The 24,903-nt window shown below is 46.3% G+C and overlaps 2 long non-coding RNA genes across 6 annotated transcripts in view; one reads left to right on the top strand and one right to left on the bottom strand.

Moving 5' to 3' along the window:
- The window catches only part of LOC119954699, a 248,415-nt gene extending 247,180 nt beyond the window's left edge, over positions 1–1,235 (bottom strand). For all 5 annotated transcript variants that reach the window (XR_005458293.1, XR_005458294.1, XR_005458296.1 and 2 more), the window contains exon 1: positions 647–1,235. This is a non-coding gene — a long non-coding RNA (uncharacterized LOC119954699). The remainder of the gene's footprint in view (positions 1–646) is intronic.
- Positions 1,236–1,468: 233 nt separating this feature from the next.
- Positions 1,469–10,017, top strand: LOC119954701. Its single transcript, XR_005458298.1, has 3 exons — positions 1,469–1,789; positions 2,849–3,001; positions 9,784–10,017. It is a non-coding gene; the product is annotated as an uncharacterized LOC119954701 (long non-coding RNA).
- Positions 10,018–24,903: the final 14,886 nt, after the last annotated feature.

Below are 24,903 nucleotides of genomic sequence, written 5' to 3'. Positions count from 1 at the left end.
TGGATGTGATGATGGTCGGTCTCTCCGCCGAGTGCTCACCAGCACTGGCAAGGCAGTAGCTTGCGCAGTTATCTCCATACTGGGCAGTGTCACAGACCCTTCCAACAACACAAACTACTACCTCAGCCAGTGGACTGGTCAAAGAAAAATCCAGCTCGGGAGAAATCCTACACGCGCACACAAATTATACAACAACAAAACTCTCTCTTTCGGAGCGGCGGAATGGTCTCCCCCCCCCCAATCAACCATCAAGGGCAAATTCTCCCCCCCCCCCCCCCCCTCGTTTACAACGATCCGCCAACGACTCAAAACAAGCATTCGTTTCAGGTCGACAAAAAAAATCGATTCGCGGGGGGAAAAAACACCGTACACACACAAATAAAAATTGCCGAACGGTAGCGGGAAGGAAGGGGAAAGCCATGATCGCAGTTACCGCAGTGAACACGGGGCCCAGTTTCTTCCTCCAGGTCATAAATCAGCTATTGTCAACTTTTTTTAAAAAAAATTGGCGAATGGGAGGGACGGACGGCGCGGATTTTAGGGAAGGGGGGAGATTTTTTTTGTTGGCGGTCGAGGGTTTGCCAAATCCGAACGCCATTTGTAACGAACCCGATCGGTTTTAAAATTTGATGAGCCGTAAACGTACCTTCCCCGAGGAAGGGAATGCGACGATATTCAAACGGGAAAGTGGTGATAGGCACACAAACGGACGGTAATGGCCGGAGGATAGGGTCCCCAAACCCCCCTCCTCCCTCGACCAACGGTCGCCGCTGGAGCACTGGCTCCGGGGGGGGGGGGGGAGCAGCGCGAGCCCAACCCCTGCGGGACACGTGCCTCATGCGGGGCCGCGAGCTCTGCCCCCCGCGCGCGCGGGGGGGGGGGGGTGGGGAGAAAAGAGAGGCTAAGAGCGGGCGTCGCGGCGAGAACTAGGTGGGATCCGGCGGTGAGGTTAAAAAAAAATACGAATATGCAACGCCCCACCCACCCCGCGTAAGGAAAGCGATCGGGTAGAAAGAAAAGCGAACGCTCCCATTCTTTTCCTCCTCTCCATAACCATTTTAATACCGACTCACCACGATTATTTAAAAAAAAGACGAAAAAAGCTTTTCCCGTACAAATCCCCACCGATTCCTTTTTGTCCATGCTCTCCACCGGTGGGGTTTTTTTTTAAGGCAGCGAAATGGGTGAGGGTGGCGATCACCGCACCTTCTTGACTCCTCTCCGTGATCTCTCTGTCTGGCTGAGCCGGACTAGGCCTCTCCCTTTTTCATCTGCCCCGCCCCTCCTCAAACCGCCCGTCACCGCCGGCCAATCAGGAGGCGCCATACCTCGCGGCCGCGCCCCCTTCATCTGCATGCGACGTCACCGACCCGCCCACCCCGCCCAGAAACCGCGCGGACTGGCACGTGACCCTCAAGAATGCGCGCCATTCTTGCAGCAGTAAATTATGACCCTGGGCTGGCGCGGAGGAAAGCAGCAGATATGCAAAAAAAAAAACCCCGGAACCGAATTAAAATTGAATGCTAATATTCGAAAAAATTAAAAGTTATGCAGCCTTCAACAATCATCCTAGTGAAAGCAACATAGATTAACAGTATAAAATATAACGTTGAATTAATTTTGTGTATTTTCACAACATTTCTTTCTCAAAAATCGACTACTGTATGACTCTACGTCTCCATCAGTTGATCATACTGACCCATGAGTTAGCTATTAATTCCACCACCAAGTAATGATGTTGCACACCTACGATTTTGCTGCAAGTCACTAGATAGTAAACAGAAAACAGGTAGGCTGACTGATTTTCTTTGCTGAAGCCAATTGTAATCTCATTCTGGTTGTAATCATCCAACCCACCATTAATTGAACAAACTCAATCTTGCAGTCCTCTGGCACGTGTGGATTGAGAACAAGAGGGTAGACAGCAGCACAGTTCAATTCCCGTACCAGCCTCCCCAAACATGCGCCGGAATGTGGCAACTAGGAGCTTTTCACAGTAACTTCATTTGAAGCCTATTTGTGACAAGCAATTTTTAAAAAAGATATAAAGTAATTAGTTAAAGAAGCAAAAGTGATACGAGGAAATTTATTTTCATGCTACGACGATTGGTTAAAGTTTGGAATACACCCACCTCAGTGCGGTGGAGGCAGGTTCAACTGAAGTATTCGAAGGAGAATTTGACTGAAAAGGAAGAACGTGCAGGCTGGGGGGGGGGGGGGGGGAGGAAGGGGAATGGCATATGTGAGCTTCGCTTTTGGAGAGCCGGTACAGACACGATGGGTCAATTGCCCTCCTACTCCCAAACTGTGATGACCCAGTTACATTTGACCACAGGGGTAACAGGACAGCGCAAGTATTATAAAAGTTTAACTCCCCAGTGTCATAATATACATCTATGTATATAATGGAGTGCAGACAGGCAGTGATTGACACACAGGATGACCAGTAAGCAGACAGAACAGAGCAGCCAATCACCAGACAGGTTACTACCATTATAAAGCCAGAGGGCATTAGGTTTCCTGCTCTCTCTGGACCCAGCCACTGAGACAGTCGGAGTTCGTGAGCTAGCCAGTGCAAACACCATGCGGTAAGTACTAGGTCTCCAGTCAAGTCAGCATATCGTCAACCCACAGTTGAACATGTAGAGTAGTTAAGACGATAAGATGCAACACGATTTTATTTAACAAGTTTTGGAGGTCTGTCTCTCGCTACACTGCTTCAGGTGTAGTCCACATCGACCCAGCCTGCCCAACACATCACCCAGATAATCCAAAACGGCACTGATGTTTCAAAACACTCCACATTAATTGTGTGAATTAAAGACAATTTTCTTTCATTCCATTGCAGTTGTAGAAACACGCTTTTTACATCGAATTGGTTTTCCGATGGTAATCCACGCTTTCAAGTTATGAAGAACGCCACGTTCTTGTAGTCTACATTGGCAAAAAAGCTTAGCATGTTTTACAACTATGGACATCTCAAATTGTGACAGCCAATGAGGTACTTTTTAAAGTGTACTTACTGTTGTAGGAAATGTGGCAACTAATTTGTGCTCAGCAAACTTCCGTAAACAACAATGTGGTAGGGACAGATATTTTTTGGATGTTTTAAGGAAAACTATCAGCCAAGAGAGTGCAGATAACTCCCCTACTGTTTGAAATAGTGCCATGGGATGTTTTACATCCACCGGAGCAGGCAGCTGGGTCTCCATTTAATGTTTCATCCAAAAGGTGGCATCTCCAATAGTGCAGCTTTCCCTCAGACCATCACTGAATGTCAGCCCTAGAATAGGATTTGAACCAGGAATCTTGTTGATGCAGAAGCAAGTGTAAATCACTCCTTTTCTGTATGTTATAGGAACATCGGAATTAGGAGGTAAAGTAGGCAGTTCAGCCCTTCAAGCCTACTTGTTCAGATCATGGCTGATCGTGTTCTGGTCTCAAATCCATCTCCGTGCCTGTTCCCATTTCCATTTAACCCATTTTTAAAAATCAGAAATATATCTATCTTCTTGAAACCATTTAATGATTCAACTTTTACCGCACTATGGGGCAGCTAGTTCCACAAATTCACCACCCTCTGCAAGAAGTAGTTACTCCTCATCTCCGTTTTAAATTTACCATCTCCCAACCAATATCTGTGACGTCTTGTTCTAGATTGCCCCAGAAGGGGGAAACATTTGGTCTACGTTTACTTTATCAATCCCTCTTAGTATGTTATATACCTCGATCAGGTCCCGTCATTCCTTTAAACTCCAGCGAGTATAAGTCCAAACTGTTTAATCTCTCCTCGTATATCAAAACTTTCATCCCCGGAATCAATACTCTGGACTGCCCAAATGCCACCACATCCTTCCTGAAATAAGGAGACCAAAACTGGACACAATACTCCAGATGTGGTCTCACCAACATCCTATAAAATTGCAACAACACTTCTCTACTTTCATACTCCAGTCCTTTTGCCTTTTTTTATTACATTCTGTACCTGCATACTGACTTTCTGTGATTCATGAACAAAGACACCCAGGCACATTTTGAATCTGCTTTCTATTTAGATAACAATTTGCCTTTCTATTTTTTGGCCAGAGTGGATAACCTCACACTTATCCACATTAAACTCATCTACCAAAATTTTGGCCCATTCTCCTTGCCTATCTATATCCGTATGTGAACTTTTATCTGCACTCCACTGCCTGCTTTTCCATTTTATTTTATTTTAGTATCATCTGCAAATTTTGCTATGTTACACTCTATCCCTGCTTGCTGATCATACATATAGATTGTGAACAGTTGAGGTTCGAGGACTGACCCCTACGGCAACCCACTAGTTACAGTTCGCCAGCTAGAGGAGGACCCTATTATCCCGACTGCTTTGTCAGTCAGCCAATCCTCAATCCAATCTAGTACTCTACCCCCAATCCCCTGCGATCTCACCTTCTGGATCAGTCTTTTATGTTATAGGAACATAAACCCTGAAACAGGGCACCACGGTAGCACAGTGATTAGCACTGTTGCTTCACAGGGACAGAGACCCGAGTTCGATTCCAGGCTTGGGTCACTGTTTGTGCGGAGTCAGCATGTTACCCCGTGTCTGCATGGGTCTCCTCCGTGCTCCTGTTTCCTCCCACAAGTCCCGAAAGACGTGCTTGTTCGGTAAATTGGACATTCTGAATTCTCCCTCAGTGTACCCGAATAGGTGTTGTATTGTGGCGACTAGGGGATTTTCACAGTAACTTCATTGCAGTGTTAATGTAAGCCTACTTGTGACACTGATAAAGATGATGATGATTTTATGCATCACCTTGTCAAACATCTTCTGGAAGTCTAGATATACCACAACCACAGCTTCCCCATTATCCTACCTTGCTGTTTACATAGAACAAAGAACAATACAGCACAGGAACAGGCCCTTCGGCCCTCCAAACCTGTACCGGTCATGAGACCACCCTTGGCCAAAACCCTCAGCACTTCCTAATGCTGTATCCCTCCATACCCATCCTATCCATGTATTTGTCGAGATGCCTTTTGAATGCCATTAATGTATCTACAACTATAACCTCCTGTGGCAACGCATTCCAGGCATTCACCACCTTCAGTGTAAAAAAAACCTGCCTCGCACATCTCCTCAAAACTTTGCCTCACGGACCCCAAACCTATGCCCCTAGTGACTGACCCCCTCCACCCTGGGAAGGAGGGGTCAGTCCATCCTGCCCACCCACTCTATCCACGCCCCTCATAATCTTGTACACCCCTCATAATCTCGTACACCTTCATCAGGTCACCCCTCAACCTCCGGCATTCTAATGAAAACAGTCCAAGTCTATTCAGGCTCTCCTCACAGCTAACTCCCTTCAGACCAGGCAACATCCTGGTAAACCAACTCTGCACCCTCTCCAAAGCCTCCATATCCTTCTAGTAGTGTGGCAACCAAAATTGTGCAGAATATTCCAAGGAGTAATTCAATATTCCTCAAAGAATCCAAGCAGGTTTGTCAATACATACATAGATACATATAAGATAGGAGCAGGAGACAACATTTCGAGCCTGCTCGTCCAATCATCACGATCATGGCTGACAGGGCCGGCCCAAGGCACCGGCAACTCGGGCAGTCGCCCGGGGCGCCATGTGCTAGGGTGCGCCAGAGACTCTGGTCCCGCGCATGCGCAGTTGGGCCGGTGCCAACCAGCGCATGCGCGGTGGCCGCCCTCCCCCAGGCCCTCCGCCTCGGGCCTGCCCCCCCCCCCTCCCCTCGGGCCCGCCCCCCCTCGGCCCCCCCGGCCCTGCCCCCCCCCCGAAGGGCGCCGAAGTTCAGCTTGCCCGGGACGCCAGCAACCCTAGGGCCGGCGCTGATGGCTGATCATCCAACCCAATAGCATAATCCTACTTTCTCCCCATAGCCTTTGATCCCATTCCCCCCAAGTGCTATATCTAGCCGCCTCTTGAATACAGTCAATGATTTAGCATCAACTACTTCCTGTGGTAATGAATTTCACAGGCTCACTGCTCTTTGACTGAAGAAATGTCTCATCTCTGTCCGAAATGGTTTACCCTGAATCCTCAGACTGTGACTCCTGGTTCTGGACACACCCATCATTGGTAACATCTTCCCTGCATCTACCCTGTCTAGTCCTGTTAGAATTTTATAAGTCTCTATGAGATCCCCACTCATTCTTCTCATTCCAGTGAGAACAACCCCAACCTAGTCAATCTCTCCTCACATGACAGTCCCGCCATCCCTGGAATCAGTCTGGTAAACCTTAGTTGCACTCCCTCGAGAGCAAGAACAGCCTTCCTCAGAGAAGGAGACCAAAACTGCACACAATACTCCAGGTGTGGTCTCACCAAGGCCCTGTACAACTGCACTAACACATCCCTGCTTCTATACTCGAAACCTCTTACAATGAAGGCCAACATATTAGCCTTCTTTACCGCCTGCTGCTGCGACTGGTGCACAAGGACACCCAGGTCCCACTGCACACTCCCCTCTCCCAATTTACAACCATTCAGTAGTAATCTGCCTTCCTGTTTTTGTTTACAAAGTAAATAACCTCACACTTATCCAAATTATACTGAATCTGCCATTGATTTGCCCACTTGCCCAACTTGTACAGATTATGCTGTAGGATCGCTGCATCCTCATCACAATTCACCCTCCCACCTGATTTGGTATCATCTGCAAACTTTGACATATTACGTTTTGTTCCCTCATCCAAATCATTAATATACATTGTGAATAGCTGGGTTCCCAGCACCGATCCATGTGGCATCCCACTAGTTACTGCTTGCCAATTTGAAAATGACCCATGAATTCCTACTCTTTGTTTCCTCTCTGCCAACCAGTTTTCTATCCACCTCAATACCTTCCCCCAATCCCATGAACTTTAATTTTGCACAATAATCTCTTATGGGAGACTTTGTCAAACGCCTTCTGAAAGTCCAAATATACCACATCCACTGGCTCCCCCTTGTCAACTGTACTGGTTACATCTTCAAAGAATTTCATCAGATTTGTTAAGCATGGTTTCCCTTCATAAATCCATGCTGACTCTGACTGATCCTGCCTCTGCTTTCCAAATGTTCCGCTATAAAGTTCTTGATAACGGATTCAAGAATTCTCCCCACTACCGATGTTAGGCTTACTGGTCTATAATTCACAGCTTTCTCTCTACCTTCCTTTATGAATATTGGAGTGATGTGAACTACCGTCCAATCTGCAAGTCAAGCATGACTTACTCTTCACAAATCCATGCTGACAGTGGTATATTAAACTTTGTCTTTCCAAATGTTCAGTCATCTCCTTACTTACTGATTTCAGCAACTTCCCCACCACAGATGTCAAGCTAACCGGTCCATAGTTTCCTACTTTTGCCTGTCTTCCCTTTTTGAATAGTGGCATCACATTAGTGTTTCTCCAATCCACCGGGACTTTTCCAAAATACAGGGAATTTTGAAATATCATAACTAATGCATCTACTATCTCTGCTGCAACGTCCATTAATACTCTCGGGTGCAGGCCATCAGGTCCAGGAGCTTTATCTGCCTTTAATCCCATTAGTTTATTCAATAATTTCTCCCTAGTGATGGTTATTGTACCAGATTCCTCTTGCATTAACTGCAGTTTTATTTTTTGTTTTAATAAATTTAAAGTACCCAATTTTTGTTTCCAATTAAGGGGCAATTTAGTGTGGCCAATCCATCTACACTGCACATCTTTGGGTTGTGGGGGTGAGACCCACGCCGACACAGGAGAATGAGCAAACTCCACACGGACAGTGACCCGGGGCGGGGATTAAACCCGAGTCCTCAGCACTGTGGCAGCAGTGCTAACCACTGCGCCAGCGTGCCCCGCATAACTACAGTTTTTGGAATTTATTATCCTCTACGGTGAAGACAGAGGCAAAATATTGGTACGACATTGATTTCACTACTCATGCTGAATGCTAACAGGTTAACCCAAGGGTTGCAATATTGATATAAGGTAGCAAATACCCTGTACTGAAACACCTAAATCTGTCAAAAGGAAGGGAAGGAATTCAGTCCTCCAAAGATCTAAGATATAATCAGGTTGTCTAGCAACTAGAGGATTGTGATCAAACATGAAGATCCATTTGTCTTTGACAATTTCCAGGATCCATCTGCTCTCTCCTATTTGATAGATTAGAAATTTTCTGAAATATCCACCAAACAAGTTAATGCCCTGGCAGAAGAATTGTAACCGATCAGCAAACATCTCCACAAGAACTTGGTTTCATTATCTTCCAAGAACTTTCATAGAATCTACAGTGCAAAAGGAAGCCATTCAGCCCATTGAGTCTGCACCGGCCCTTGGAAAGAGCACCCTTCTTTAGCCCACGCCGCCACCGTAAACCAAGTAACTTAACCTTTTGAACACTAAGGAGCAATTTGGCATGGCCAATCCACCTAACCTGCACATTTTTGGACTGTGGGAGGAAACCGGAACACTTGGAGGAAACTCACGTACAGATGGGGAGAAATTGCAAACTCCACACAGACAGTCACCCGAGGCTGCAATTGAACCCGGGTCCCTGGAGGTGTGAGGCAGCAGTGATAACCACCATGCAACTCCTAGCATAAATCTCGTAGTACAGTTTGTTGCTACAGTATTTCCAAATGGTAAACTAGCCCAAATAATATTCTTTGCCATGCCCTGTAGTTGCATAGAAGGCGGTCAAAACACTTTGCACACGGTTACATCTTTGGTGAGGACTCAACAACTTTTCAATAGGCTACCTTATGATGGTTGCATCAGGACTTTTTATTGTCTAGTCACTGACTGCAGAAGCATTATAGGCCTGAAGAATTTGAGAAACATTATTAGCAATAATCCAAATGGAATGACTTTAGCCACTGTGGGTGCAAAGCTTGCCATTTAGAAATCCACATGTGGAATGAAGATAGCTGCTTGCTGCTGATTGAACGTAATGGATTCTTTAATGGTTCAGTGGATAAATAAACTGCCTGGTGTGGTATTGAACCACACAAAGTGTTGAGATCCAGGTTCCAGCCTGTGCTGAGTTACCAATCCAATCTGAACTGGAATTTGAGGTGCTATGATTTGCGACAATGGCTCTGGGTTTGGGAGGGGAAATGTAGCCAGGGATCATGGTCATTATTCACGTGATTCCTGCTGAAGGTTTTATGTATATAGCATCATGCAAAGAAAAACAAAAATCAGACATAGATGTGCTTAAACAAACTCACCAACGCACACTGCATTATTTCACACAAGAACTGTCATTTGTGTGAGGTCTGTAGAACTACTCAGTGCATTTTAGAATCAAGGGAGGAAAGGTCTGAAAATGAGGAGAAAAAAAATTAAATTCCCTTTCTTTATTCGGTGTTTCTTTTCTCAGAATCCATCCAGCCACACATCTTCCGTTAGGGAGTGTATAGAACACACATAATAAAACTGTATTCAAAGTGACGATATGAAAATACATCTTTTGCCATATTAAACATATTGTATTCTCTATTTATACATTTATATCTACTTTATAAGATTCTTAAACAAATATAATTTATCTCAAAATTTCTATTGTCGCCACTGACAGAATACGAATTGTTAGAATAAGCATAGCTTTAACAAATTAGTCATTGTATATAGCTTACAAAATACAGCTTAAAATAGTGAGTATGATTTGAAAACTAGTCCATTCCCCATCACCAGTCCCAGTATTTAATAACAAACCTCCCTGAAGCCATTGACAAATTGCTGGGATATGGAACCCTGAAAGTAATTTTTGGCAGCATTTTCAATTGCAGGGCCCCTGAAATGGATGGAGGATTGGTTCGCTAACAGGAAACAGGGAATAGGCAATAATTGTAACTTCGAGTTGACAAGATGTGACGAGTGAAATGCCACAAAGATCAGTGCTGGGGCTTCAACTACTTCCAATTCATATCAATGATTTGGATGAAGGAACGGATTGTATGGTTGCTAAATTTGCTGATGACACAAAGGTAATGAAGTTTTGAAGAGGTCATGAGGAGCCTGCAATGGAGTGTAGGTAGGCTAATTGAGTGCAGAGTATGATGTGAACATTTTTCATTCTGCCAGGAAGAATAGAAAAGCAGCATATTATTTAAATAAGGGGAGATTGCAAAATTCTGAAGTACAGTGGGATCTGGGTGTCCTGGTACATGAATAACAAAAAGTTAGTCTGCAGGTACAGCGGTGATTAGGAAGGCAAACAGATTGTCATTTATTGCAAAGGGACTGGAAGGTAAAAGTAGTACAGTTGGTGAGATCACATCTGGAATACTGTGTACAGTTTTAATAAATTATATAAATGCATTAGAAGCTGTGCAGAGAAGATTCACTTGACTGATTGCTGGGATAAACAAATTGTTTTATGAGGAAAGGTTGGGCTGTATCCATTCAAGTTAAGAAGAATGAGAGGTGCTCTTATTGAAACATAAGGTCCTGAGGAATCTCGATAGGGTGTATCCTGAAAGGATGTTTCCTCGTGTTGGAGAAACTAGAACTAGGGGACACAGTTTAAAAATAAGGAGTCTCTCATTTAAGACGGAAATGGGAAAAGTTTTTGTCAGTGAGGATTGTCAGTTTTTTGGAGTTGTCCTCAGAAAGCCCTGAAGGTAGGTTCGTTGAATATTTTTAAGGCAGTGGTACATAAATTGTTAACTAACATGGAAGTCAAAGATCATCTGGGTAGGCAGGAATATGGAGTTGAGGCCACATTCAGTTTAGCCATGATCTTATTAAATGATGTTGCAGGCTTACTCCTGCTCCTAAATCATATGAAATACACACACAAATGTTTGTTGCTGGATAGCTGTAAGTAGTGGGAACCCCAAGTTGATTTTCTCCTCCTGACGCAGGAATGTCACTCAAGTCAAAATCAGGTAACTGAGCTCAAATTGGGAATCCAAACTGGAACCTTAGTTTTGTAATCTGGAGTTAACAAAGCAACTTCTGATATTTGTTACAGTTTTTGTTGCTATTTGAACACCATAATGCAAGTTAAAACATTTTTCAGAACTGGCTCAATATACTTAATTCAGACAACCTGGGGAATTTTGAGATTACATTACAGATTAAAACGATTGCAAAACTGAAAACATTTCGCTTGAGACTGAGAGCTGGCAAAAAGAGTTTTTAAAAATGCTGCAATAATATATATGCAGGTTATTTATCTTCCATTCTGAACACAGCAGAAAACTAAAAAGATCAAGCAAGGTTGTAAATTTATTTTATTTCAAGTCAGAAAATTGTGCATGTGGAAATGATGTTTTCAAACTTGATCTGCGATAGGATCCCCATGGAACCAGCCAGCCATCACATTTCAGTATTGTTATAGCACAATTTATGTTATTGTATGCCAATATAAACTTTCCTGATGGAAGTTAGAACAAGAGTTCCTGAGTGCTGACATTTACAGGAATTTTCCACACAAAGGTTTGAAAACCAGATACAGCAGTTACTACTGTGCACATTAATATTATTAAAAAGAGTGATAAGTAGCTTATTAGAACAGGACAAGAGTTTTTTTTCTTGTCAAGTTTTAATTAGTTTTCTTTCTGGTCATAATGGTGCTTTCTTGCTACTGCAGAAGTTATGTCTGATTACCATCCAACACTAGGACAAATGTAGCGAATCAGAAGGTATTCGATTCATGAGGATTTTATACTGTTTGATAAGTTAATATTTTTAACCTTTTTTAAAGAGCATACACTAGATGATCGAAAGTTAAATCAAACTGAATAAAATAACACTGTTCTAAAGTTCCATCCTTAAAAAACCTTTTTCATTATTCATTAAAAAATGTCAAACACAACCAACTGAAATCTCAAGACGTATTCAATATAATGCTGATTTCTTTTTGATTTGGCTGTTAAAATATTCAGTTTTCAGCAGGTAAAATGGCTATATCTAACCTGCTGAGCATTAAACACAGGATGTTGAGCCATGCAGTGGCAAGATTTTGCAAATGTCATTTCCCAGATAACAAGTCCCTGACATGCTGTGAAGAGGATACTCAGAATGTACAGTAGGCATTTGAACCCATAAGAAGGAGAGCACTATATACTATTTTTTTGTGCAACAAACATCACTGCATTTCAGATGATGTGATAAATAAATATCCATTTCTATTGTGCTTTAACTTTGCATATTACCTGCATAAATCAGAGTCTGGCACAATGCTGTGCCCATAAATAAGAGGAAGGGTGTGTCAGAGACCCATCTGGCATGATTCCTAGGGGATGGAAGCTGCTGCTCCTGAGCGCTGCACCTGATGCCTGTCCTAATGCCAAGACCACAGTGACAAGCTGGTTCTGCACTGAAAGCTGTAAACAATCTCAGCATAGTCTGGTGTGTTAGGTGCTTTCCTTGAGAAACTTTCTTCCCTTCTGAATGTGGATCATCACAGAAAGCAGCACCAACAATCGGCAAGTCACATTCACTGCAGAATTCTCTGATGTTCATTTTTCATATTATAAAAATGTGTGGCTTTCAGCTGATCCATATCTTCCAAATTGTGATGCTGCTTCTTGTGCCTCAGCCAGACACATCTCACTCAGGGGCTGCTGTTTCAACTGTTCCAGAAAACATTTACAAGGCGTGTTGTATGGGAGAGGAGAAAGGGCTGATGAAATCTGTCATGACTGTCAGCAATAAATGGTTTCCTTTCCACAATGCAAAGTTACTGTAGCCGTTTGGTGGACATAGCATAAAGCAAGATCTTGGAAAACTCAGTTCTTCAAAATAAAATTTCTGGTTAACAGGCTGTAATCTCACTATGGTACACATCTGAGAAAAAGCTTTTTACACAATGTAGCAGGGTGCAATATAGCTTGTCTGCAGGAAAGTAAAATCATGTGGCTTCCATAAAAAAGGCAGAGTTTCCCAGTTAGTTTTGCTTTTGAATGTGTGGACCATAATAAACCAGTGGCATTAATATTTTAGTACATTGTTGCAGAAATCATTTAAATCTCTGTATGTGACTAAGCACGGCTGAATATGATTTTGGAGCAAAATCTTAACCTAAATGTTACTGGGACTTACTTTAGTTGGGTCTAAACCTTGACTCATAGGACAGAACAAGGCCATTCAGCCCATTGAACCAGCCCTTTCTTTAAAAAAATATATGTTTATTAAGACATTTATATACACATCAAACAAAACCACACCAAAAAGAAAGCAAACAGGAATTCAAATAACACATAAATATCTAACACCGTACCATTCTCCCCTCCTTGCCGCTACCGTCCACCTTGAGTAGCTTCTTTTTTAACCCCCTGCACCCCCCTCTCCCCACTGCTGACATCTTAACTGCTTTTGAAGTAGTCGATGAACGGCTTCCATCTTCTGGCAAACCCTTCCACAGTCCCTCTCAAGGCGAACTTGATCTTTTCCAATGTGAGGAATTCCGCGAGGTCGCTCACCCAAACCCCCAGTTTCGGAACCCTCCATTCCGCATTCCAACAGGATCCATCTCTGGGCTACCAGGGAGGCAAAGACCAAGACTTCGGCCTCTCTCACCCACTGGACCGCTGGTCTTCCGACACTCCAAAGATTGCCACTTATGGACTCGGGACCACCTTCACCCTCAACACCTCAGACATCACGTCAGCAAACCCCTGCCAAATTCAACTTGTGCAACTGCTCTCACCCCGTCACCTGAATGTCCAGATACTTGAAACCCGCCCCAACTACATTGACGGCAACTCATCCAACCTCCTCTCCTGCCCCTCGCCTGGTTCGGGAAAACCTCACTCTTCCCAAAGTTTAATTTATCCCCAGAGAACCCGCCAAATTCCACCAGTATGCCCATAATCCCCCCAATACCTTCCAGTGGGTTTGATATATCAAGTAACAAATCATGCACATACAGCAAGACCTTATACTCCACTCTCCCCACACTATCCCCTGCCAACCCCATGATGCTCTAAGCGCCATTGCCAAAGGCACTATCACCAAGGCAAAAAGCAATGCGGAGAGTGAGCATCCCTGTCTTGTTGCCTTGTCCCACGATGCAACCTAAAATACCCTTAACTCACCACGTTTGTCCATACACCCGCTGCCGGCGCCCGGTATAACAGCCGAACACAATCCACAAACCCCTACCCACACCTAAAACACCCCAGCACCTCCCACAGGTAATCCCATTCCACCCGGTCAAAGGCCTTCTCTGCGTCCATGGCGACTGTCCCCTCCACATTTCGTACATCATTATAACGTTTAACAAAAGCCTAATACTGGCCAACAGTTGTCTCCCCTTTACAAACCCCGTCTGGTCTTCTCCTATCACCCCTGGCACACAATCCTCAATCCGAGAAGACAAGATCATGGCCAGCAATTGGCATGCACATTCAACAATGAAATTGGGGGGTAGGTCCTACACTGCCCCGGGTCCTTAGCCCGCTTTAAAATTAAGGAAATAGAGGCTTAGACGGGGGAGCTCCTTTTGTTTCATTTAATGCACTTACCAGCAGGGGCCCCTTCCACCGGGAAGCCATCCGGGCCCGGGGCCTTCCCCGCTTATATCCCCCCCCCCCCCCCCCCCCCCCCCCCCACCACATATGGTAATAACCCTCCTATCAACCTGCAGGATCCTATCCACCAACCTCGCCATCTCAGCCCACTCCTTCTTGTCCCTTTGCGCCCATATCGATATAACCTCCCCCCTGGCCACTGCTTTCAGCGCCTCCCATTCTATAGCGGCCGAAACCTCCCCCGTGTCATTCAGCTCCACATATCCCCGAATAGTAGCCCTCACCCGCTCCAAACCTCCTCATCTGCTAATAATCCCACACGTAACCTCTACCCCCTGATCTACCCAATGCGCGTGGTCTGGGGTCACAATCGCAGAGTTCTCGGAACCGAACACCCCCCACAACAAAGTCCTATCCACCACAAAATAGTCGATCTGGGAGAAGAACATGCACATGGGAGAAGAACGAAAATTTCTTCGCACTCAGCCTACCAAACCACTCCTCCCATATGCTCCATAAACCCTTTCAAATCTCTCGCCACCGCTGATAACCCCCTGGCCTCGGACTCGACCAATCCAATTTTGGCTCAATAAACGTATTAAAATCCCACCCTTTCCCCGCCCCCCACCATTATCAGCTGGGCATGTCCAGGATTATTTTAGCACTCACCTCAGAAAATTGACATCGTCCCAATTTGGGGCATAAATGTTCACCAGGACCACCGGCATCCCCTCCAATTTCCCACTCACCGTTACAAATCTTCTCCCCAGAGTCTGCTACTATATTCCCCACCTCAAATGCTACCCGTTTATTTATTAGGACTGCCACCTTCTTCATATCTAATTCTGAGCGAAAGACCTGGCCTGCCCACCCGTTCCTTAGTCTGGTCTGATCCCCTATCTTCAGGTGTGTTTCCTGCAAGAATGCCACATCCGCCTTTAAGCTCCTCAAATGCGTGAACATGCGGGACCTCTTGACCGGCCCATTCCATATGATCACCCTGGTCGGGGGACACCCGTTCCCGCCCCCCACCCCACCCTCCCCCAACACCGATCATCCATAGCACCTCTTGGACAAGCCCCTGGCCTACGTCACGCAACCTTCCAGGCCCGCCTTCGGATGTCCACCGTCATCAACCCCCCCCTCCTATCGTACTTCAAAATCCCCACCCCTGTCAGCAGTCCCCCCCAAACAAAACAACAATCCCAACCCCCACCAACACACCAATCGCCTGCTCATCCCCCACTGCACTCCCGTGAACTAGCCCGTCCAGCTAGCCTGGCAGCCCCGCCCATGGCACCTAACATCCTACCCCCCACTGATTCCCTCCCCCGTTCATATACTCCCATGGTGCAAACAGCAAAAATAACCGAGGGATCTCATCCAACCCCCCCCCCCCCTCCCCCCCCGAGAAAAAAGAAAATTTCAACGAAAAATGCCAAAAAATAAGCAGTACCAGCCCTTTCAACGAGCAGCGCAATTTAATACACTTTCCCTAAAGCCCTGCAATTCTTCTGCTTTCCACGTATTATATTTACAGCATTGGCTTTACATCCACTACGGCTGAAGATCACCCATTTGCAGCCTTATTTGTAAACAACCCCATTCTAGTCTCCAAAAATAAGGCCAGAGTATGTTTGATTTTCCTGTCCTATTGAGCAGAGCAATGGTTTACCAACTTGTTTATGTGCTTACTACAAATACTGCCAGAACTCTAAGGCGTCTCTCTAACCAGCAACAATGACACAATCACTGAAAGATAGCATCTTTTATCATTGCAGAAATATTTTTAATATACAACAAAAATAACATTTTGGTAAGTCACTCGATACAGGAATCAGATGATCTTGTAGTCCCCTTGAAATCAAATCTACACTTTAGTAAACTAAAATTAGTATACTAGAGTGAAGTAGAGACCACACATTTTAACTTTAATTAATACTTTGAGTTAGATATTTAAATTTAATATCCTTTCCCCCTCCATCCTAATCCCTGACCCATCACACATACAGTTAGAGGGATCCACAATTCCATTTGTAGTTTTGCAAAGTTCTAATTATTTGCAGAAAGTTATTTATACTAGTTGCATATTGTGTAACGTTTCACTTACTGATTTTTCAAATGTTAACATTTAAACTGTTTAATTAACATGGTTGTAAAACATTTCCATCTCAATTGCTGTTACCAGGATTATATTTTACCTCTGGAACAAATTGTAAAATAAGTTATACATCTTCATTAAGATCCAGAGTGTAGTTTTCTACATACACTACCTCTGATTCCATTCTTCTGTATAATCATGATACTAATTTCCAGCTTTCCAGAGTCCTCTTTCACTAACTGGTTACATATTAACAAACATACAGTCCTTTGGCGTGTATACGTGATCTCCAGGATATACAAGTTCAGCAAATACTTCAAACTCACAGGAGCATCTGTTTATAAGATTTATAATGGCTTCCAAACCACATATTCTACAAACCACTTGAACATATATTCCAGTATGATACTAAATCTTTAATTTGTTTATCTGTATTAAAGCTACACCAATGGCAATTTTGCAGCCTTGAACTCTGGACTACGAATATACTCATAGTTTCATAGAGATGAAAAAATAAACCTGTTTGTAGTTATTAAACTGGAATTGAAACATTTTCTACTCTTATTCCTTATCTTTTTTGAATTGCTTTGCTAATGTTTTGTGGTACACACGCCCACTACCTTCTGACCTAAAGGGGAGGAGTGAAAAAACGCATTTTAGCATTTCCATGTGGAGTTTGCACATTCTCTTTTTAAAAAAAAATAATTTAGAGTACCCAATTATATTTTTCCAATTAAGGGACAGTTTAGTGTGGCCAGTCCACCTACCCTGCACATCTTTGGGTTATGGAGGTGAAACCTATGCAGCACGAATCACTCAGGCGTTGGGCCGACTGGTAGTTGCGGAATCTTCCACACTTCAGGGGGCTAGCCCGGCGGTGAAGGGGTTGGTGCTGCGCCAATCAGTGCCAAAGGGCCATCACGAGTTAGCGCATGCGCAGAATCGCCGACGTGGTTCTGCTCATGCGCAGACCGGCTGGCGTATTCTAGCGCATTCGCAGGGGCGTGTCTTCTCTGCGCCATGGCGGAGCCCTACAGAGGCCGGCGCAGAAGGAAGGAGTGCCCCCACGGCACAGGCCCGCCTGCAGATCTGTGGGCCCCGATCGCAGGACAGACAATCGTGGGCACTCACCCCGGGCCGGCTCCCCCCGCCGCTCCCCCAATGACCGCACCAGCCGGCCTACCAGCTAGGTCCCGCCATGTGGGACGATTTCCAATCCACGCCAGCAGGACTGGCCAGAAACCGATGGCACTCTGGCCATCGGGGCCTGGAGAATTGCCACAGGAGCCGCTGCCAACGGCGCCCGACCGGCGCGGCGGGATTCACGCCGCCCCAAGATATATACTGATGCGACCATCAATTCACTCAAGGACACGAGTAGAAGTAAACTGTGGCTTTAATCGACACAACTGAGCCTGCCTGCGACTAGCTGAACTGCCGGCAGGCTCGCAAGACCACAGCACTTTATACTTCCGGTTATGGGAGGAGCAATGGGCGGAGCAACGGCTCACAGGTGGAGCCCACAGGAACACAGTGATACACAGTGTGAATTTATATTATACATTCACAACATGTTAAAAAATCAAGTCCGGCGGGGGTGACAGGTCTATAAGTTGAGTCGGTCCGGTGCTCCAATCGTTTGCTGGGACCGGTGGAGCACCGGAGTTGCAGCCGCTTCGGATGGCTGTGTGCTGATGTCTGGTGTGAATCTGAGGGTGGACTCTGGGGGTGGTGCGTTCCGAGCTTCGTTCCTGACCGGTGTGACGGGTGAAAGGGGGCGTAGGAAACCTGTAGGGGTTGGGTGGTGTGAGGGGTACCTCGGTGGTAGTGGTGGTGGTAAATCCTGCAGGTGCCAGGTCCTGGAGGGAAACGGTGTCCTGCCAGCCGTTGGGTGCTCGATAAATGCGTAGTGGGACCCTCTACCAGCAGGTCTGTTTTGTGTGTCCGGACGTGCTTCCGAAGGAGGACAGGGCTCGGTTTCCTCAACCAGCATGGAAGCAGGGCCCCCATGGTCGTGCCCCTAGTTAAAACAAATAATCGCTCGTAAGGAGTCTCGATTAGTGGCCATACACAGGAGGGACCTAATTGCATGGAGCGCGTCGGGGAGGATCTCCTGCCAGTGGGAGGTCGGTAGATTCCGGGACCGTAGGGTCAGTAGGACGGTCTTCCAGACCATCGCTTTCTCCCTCTCCACCTGCCCGTTCCCCCTGGGGTTATAGCTGGTAGTCCTGCTCGAGGCGATGCCCTTGTCGAGCAGGTACTGACGCAGCTCGTCGCTCGTGAAGGACGAACCCCTGTCACTGTGGACATAGTTAGGCAAACTGAAAAGGATGAAGACACTGTGCAGGGCTCTAATGACTGTATGTGAGGTCATATCGGGACACGGGATGGCAAACGGGAAGCGAGAGAATTCATCTATGATGTTAAGGAAGTACATATTATGGTTGGTCGAGGGAAGGGGCCCTTTGAAATTGATACTCAGTCGTTTAAAGGGCCGGGATGCCTTTACCAGGTGGGCCTTGTCTGGTCTATAGAAGTGCGGTTTACACTCCGCGCAGATCGGGCAATTCCTGGTGACAGCTTTAACCTTCTCGGTGGAGAAAGGCAGATTGCGGGCCTTGATGTAGTGGGTGAGCCGGGTGACCCCCGGGTGGCAGAGGTCCTTGTGGATAGCCTGTAATCGGTCGTCTTGCACACTGGCGCATGTGCCGCGGGACAGGGCATCTGAGGGCTCGTTGAGCTTCCCCGGAAGTTTTACGATATAATTATAGGTGGAGAGTTCGATCCTCCACCTCAAGATTTTGTCATTTTTAATTTTGCCCCGCTGCAAGTTATCGAACATAAAGGCAACCGATCTCTGGTCGGTGATGAGGGTAAACCTCCTACCAGCGAGGTAGTGCCTCCAATGTCGTACGCTTCTACAATGGCTTGAGCTTCCATTTTGACTGAGCAGTGTTCCGAAGCGGAGAGGGTTCGGGAGAAGAACGCTACTGGCCTACCTGCCTGGTTCAGAGTGGCAGCGAGAGCGACCTCTGAGGCGTCGCTCTCTACTTGAAAGGGAACGGATTCATTCACCGCCCGCATGGCGGCTTTGGCGATGTCCTCCTTAATGCAGTTGAAGGCCTGGCGGGCCTCGGCTGACAGCGGGAAGAGTGTGGCCTTAAATAGCGGGAAGAGTGTGGCCTTAAATAGTGGGCGGGCTTTGTCCGCATACTGGGGGACCCACTGGGCATAGTCGGATAAAAATCCAAGGCAGCTCCTTGAGGGCCCTGGAACAGTGAGGGAGAGGGAGTTGTAAGAGGGGCGCATACGGTCAGGGTCAGGCCCTAGGACCCCTTTTTCCACGACGTAGCTCAGGATGGCTAGTCTGGTTGTGCGGAAAACGCATTTCTCCTTATTGTATGTGAGGTTGAGTTTTTGGGCGTTTGGCGAAATCGGTGGAGGTTGGCATCGTGGTCCTGCTGGTCGTGGCCGCAGATGGTGATGTTATCCAAGTACGGAAACGTGGCCCGCATGCGGCCCGTACTGGTCCACCATTCGGTCCATTGCTCGTTGGAACACCGAGACCCCATTCGTGACGCCAAAGGGGACCCGGAGGAAATGGAAGAGGCGGCCGTCTGCCTCGAACGCAGTGTAGTGGCGGTCCTCCGGGCGGATTGGGAGCTGGTGGTATGCAGACTTCAGATCCACCGTGGAGAAGATGCGGTACTGGGCGATCTGATTGACCATGTCTGCAATCCGGGGGACGGGGTACGCATCGAGGTACGTGAACCAGTTAATGGTCCGGCTGTAATCAACAACCATCCGGAACTTTTCCCCGGTCTTGATGACCACCACCTGAGCTCTCCAGGGGCTATTACTGGCCTTTATGACTCCGTCACGTAAGAGCCACTGGACTTCAGCTCTAATAAATACCCTGTTCTGCAGGCTATACCTCCTGCTGCGAGTGGCCATGGGTTTGCAGTTAGCGGTGAGGTTAGTGAAGAGTGGAAGGGGGTCCCCTCCAGGTCCTGGGCCCCTTTTTCAAGGAGACGCTGGCGCACATATTTGGACCGGACCCCTGCAACATACACAACTCGGACGGCGAGTTCCATATGCTGGGAGGCTGTCACAGCCTGGAAGTTATATTCCCATGCTAGAGCTTTCAGGCTACGCAGGTAGTCTTCTAGCGACTCTGCAGGGCGCTGGCGGCTGGTAGTAAAAATATGCCGCGCGTAAACTTCATTTACGGGCCGCAAATACAGGCGGTCGAGTATCGCGAGAGCCTCTGTGTACGAGTCGGTACTATCAAGTTGAGTTGAAATGCGATGGCTCACCCGTGCGTGTAGAAGACCGCGTTTCTGTTCTTCAGTAACATCGGAGATGGTCGACGCAGCCAGGTAGGCCTTGAAGCACCAAAGCCAATGCAGAAATATTTCCTTCGCTTCTGCGGCCTGTGGATCGAGTTCCAGTCGATCAGGTTTGAGGGCTGGTAGTTTTTTAAGTCGATTAAATTGATGCGACCATCAATTCACTCAAGGACACGAGTAGAAGTAAACTGTGGCTTTAATCGACACAACTGAGCCTGCCTGCAACTAGCTGAACTGCCGGCAGGCTCGCAAGACCGCAGCATTTTATACTTCCGGTTGTGGGAGGAGCCATGGGCGGAGCTCTGTACATGCTCCTCATCTCCCCCTGTGGGCAGAGCCACGCAACGGCTCACAGATGAAGCCCACAGGGACACAGTGATACACAGTGTGAATTTATATTATACATTCACCACATGTACACTGCTTGAAGAGAAATGCAGTCCAGAGAGTTGTTTTCTTTTGGGAGTTAGAGCTATAATTAATTTAAAAGTATTCAGTGAGCCCTGTGAATTTAAGGCAGTCAAGTGTGAAATGATACGTGAAGATGGGTTGAACTTATTCTATGGTTTCAGTTTTATCTGTGGGTTTGCTTGGAAATGAAGCAAGAGAAAAGGCTATACCAAAATGTTGCTACTGTTAGCAAGCTCTGGGCAACAAAAGTGTTGTTGTTCACTGGATCTCTGTAGTTAGGGTACAGGTGAAGTCCCAGGGAACTGAGAAGATGGCAAAAGGTCACTGGCTCTATGCTGGAAAGGTTTAGGGCTAAGAACAATCCCTGGGAGCCATTTATTGCTTGGTGTAGCTGGGGAGATTAGAGATTGGTAAAACCCAGGGGCAGTGCTATCCCAGTGTAGCTAGCTAGCTAGCCAGTCAGTAGAGGCTGAAGTACAGACTCGGAAATCTAGGGTATTGGAAACTCTGGAGATGAGATTAAAACTCTGGGAACTGTGCAGTCGTTTCGGCAGTCTGAGTTGGAGCAGCTTTGAGGGAATTCAGAGGCTTGATCTTAGAAAGTGAAAAGTTTGGAGCCCTCATGGGGGAGATAGAGTTTCATCAAAATTTGTTATCTTACAGTGTTTACTGAGTTGAGGGGGGTGGGATCTTGGTCGCATTAGGTTTTTATCGTACAGTGTGATTTGTTTGACCACAGCTTGCCTCTTAATTGACATGTATCTTGACACTTCGGGGCTGGTTTAGCACAGTGGGCTAAAAGCTGGCTTGTAATGCAGAACAAGGCCAGCAGCGTGGGTTCAATTCCTCTACCGCCCTCCCCGAACAGGCGCCGGAATGTGGCAAGGGTTTTTCACAGTAACTTCACTGAAGCCTACTTGTGACAAAAAGCGATTATTATTATTATCTGACTTTAACTCTAAATGTTAGAGTGTAAGATAGCTTGCGCTTGTCAAGGAGACACAGCCTGAGTGAGTAAGCACATCCAGAGTGGGAATTGCAACGTGGTAATTTGGCACAGTGAGGTAATTCGGTGCAGAGTGGGAGAAGGTTCTTTTTTCTCCACTGTTTTGTTCTCTCTCTTTCTTCTGGCCTGTAACTTTTAATCTGCAGGGAGAGAACCAGAGAGCATCTGAGACCCTGGGTGAGTTCTCCCAGTGAGCCAGAGAAGGCACAGCCAGAGTGAGGCACAACCAAGAGTGAGTTTGGGAATTTGAAGCTAGGTGGGAATTCGAAGCTGGGTGGGGAGGAGGTGCTTTTAACCCTGGTAAGTGACTGGTAAGTAGTTTTTCTTTTCATTGTCTAATTTATTTATTTTTCTTTCATTTTTTGAAATTGCAGTTGTATAAGTTTACCTAAGGTTTAAGACATGGCAGGAGATCCCAGACCCGTGTGCGATGTGGGAGCTCAGGGACACGTCCACTGTCCCTGGCTTTTTCACGTGCAAGAAGTGTGATCAGTTGCAGCTCCTGTTAGACCGCTTGACGGCTCTGGAGCTGCGGATGGACTCACTTTGGAGCATCCGCGATGCTGAGGAGGTCGTGGATAGCACGTTTAGCGAGTTGGTCACACCGCAGGTGAAAGTTACTGAGGGAGATAGCAAATGGGTGACCAAAAGACAGAGCAAGAGTAGGAAGGCAGTGCAGGTGTCCCCTGCGGTCATCTCCCTGCAAAACAGATATACCGCTTTGGATACTGTTGGGGGAGATGGCTCACCAGGGGAAGGCAGCAGCAGGGTTCATGGCACCATGGCTGGCTCTGCTGCACAGCAGGGCAGGAAGAAAAGTGGCAGGGCTATAGTGATAGGGGACTCGATCGTAAGGGGAATAGACAGGCGGTTCTGTGGACGCAATCGAGACTCCAGGATGGCATGTTGCCTCCCTGGTGCAAGGGTCAAGGATGTCTCGGAGCGCTGCAGAACATTCTGGGGAGGGGAGGGGGGGGGGGGGGGGGGTGAACAGCCAGCTGTCGTGGTGCACATAGGCACCAATGATATAGGTTAAAAAAAGGATGAGGTCCTACAAGTGGAATTCAGGGAGTTAGGAGTTAAACTAAAAAGGAGGACCTCAAAGGTAGTAATCTCAGGATTGCTACCAGTGCCATGACTGGGAGTTAAATATCCGAGCTAGTAGGAATGTCAGGAGATAGGATGAATGCGTGGCTCGAGAGATGGTGCAAGAGGGAGGGATTCAAATTCCTGGGGCATTTGGACCGATTCTGGGGGAGGTGGGACCAGTACAAACCGGACGGTCTGCACCTGGGCAGGACTGGAACTGATATCCTAGGGGGGTGTCTGCTAGAGCTGTTGGGGAGGGTTTAAACTAATGTGGCAGGGGGATGGGAACCAATGGAGGAAGTTGGAAGGTAGTAAAACAGGGACAGAAGCAAAAGGAAGTAAGGGGAAAAGTGCAAGGCAGAGAAGACATAGCCAAAAATCAAAAAGGGCGACAGTACAAGGTACAGTGACTGAGGGGAGCTCAGTGAATAGGCCCAGTAATACTAAAAGGAATAAAACTGGAGATGTTAAGATTCAAAACAAGAGGTAAAAAAACCAACAAGTGTACTTTACCTGAATGCTCGTAGTATTCGGAATAAAGTAAATGAGTTGATGGCACAAATCATCGTGAATGACTATGATTTAGTGGCCATTACTGAAACATGGTTAAAGGATGGTCACGACTGGGAGTTAAATATCCGAGGGTATCTAAAACTATTCGGAAGGACAGAGTGGATGATAAGGGAGGTGGTGTTACTCTGTTATTAAAGGATGACATCCGGGCAATAGTAAGGGATGACATCGGTGCTATGGAGGATAAGGTTGAATCCATTTGGGTGGAAATCAGGAATAGTAAGGCGAAAAAGTCACTGATAGGAGTAGTCTATCGGCCACCAAATAGTAACGTTATGGTGGGGCAGCCAATAAACAAAGAAATAACTGATGCATGTAGAAATGGTACAGCAGTTATCATGGGGGATTTTAATCTACATGTCGATTGGTTTAACCAGGGCGGTCAAGGCAACCTTGAGGAGGAGTGTATAGCATGTATCCGCGATAGTTTCCTAGAACAGTATGTAATGGAACCTACGAGGGAACAAGCGGTCCTAGATCTTGTCCTGTGTAATGAGACAGGATTGATTCATGATCTAATAGTTAGGGATCCTCTCGGAAGCGATCACATTATGGTGGAATTTAAAATACAGATGGAGGGTGAGAAAGTAAAATCAAATACTAGTGTTTTGTGTTTAAACAAAGGAGATTACAATGGGATGAGAGAAGAACTAGCTAAGGTAGACTGGGAGCAAAGACTTTATGGTGGAACAGTTGAGGAACAGTGGAGAACCTTCCAAGCGATTTTTCACAGTGCTCAGCAAAGGTTTATACCAACAAAAAGGAAGGACGGTAGAAAGAGGGAAAATCGACCGTGGATATCTAAGGAAATAAGGGAGAGTATCAAATTGAAGGAAAAAGCATATAAAGTGGCAAAGGTTGGTGGGAGACTAGAGGACTGGGAAATCTTTAGGGGGCAA

The sequence above is a fragment of the Scyliorhinus canicula genome, chromosome 20, assembly GCF_902713615.1.
Source record: "Scyliorhinus canicula chromosome 20, sScyCan1.1, whole genome shotgun sequence".
In the NCBI taxonomy this organism is placed as follows: domain Eukaryota; kingdom Metazoa; phylum Chordata; class Chondrichthyes; order Carcharhiniformes; family Scyliorhinidae; genus Scyliorhinus; species Scyliorhinus canicula.
Note: the sequence above shows the minus strand (reverse complement) of the source record. Positions and strands in the feature narration are given on the sequence as shown.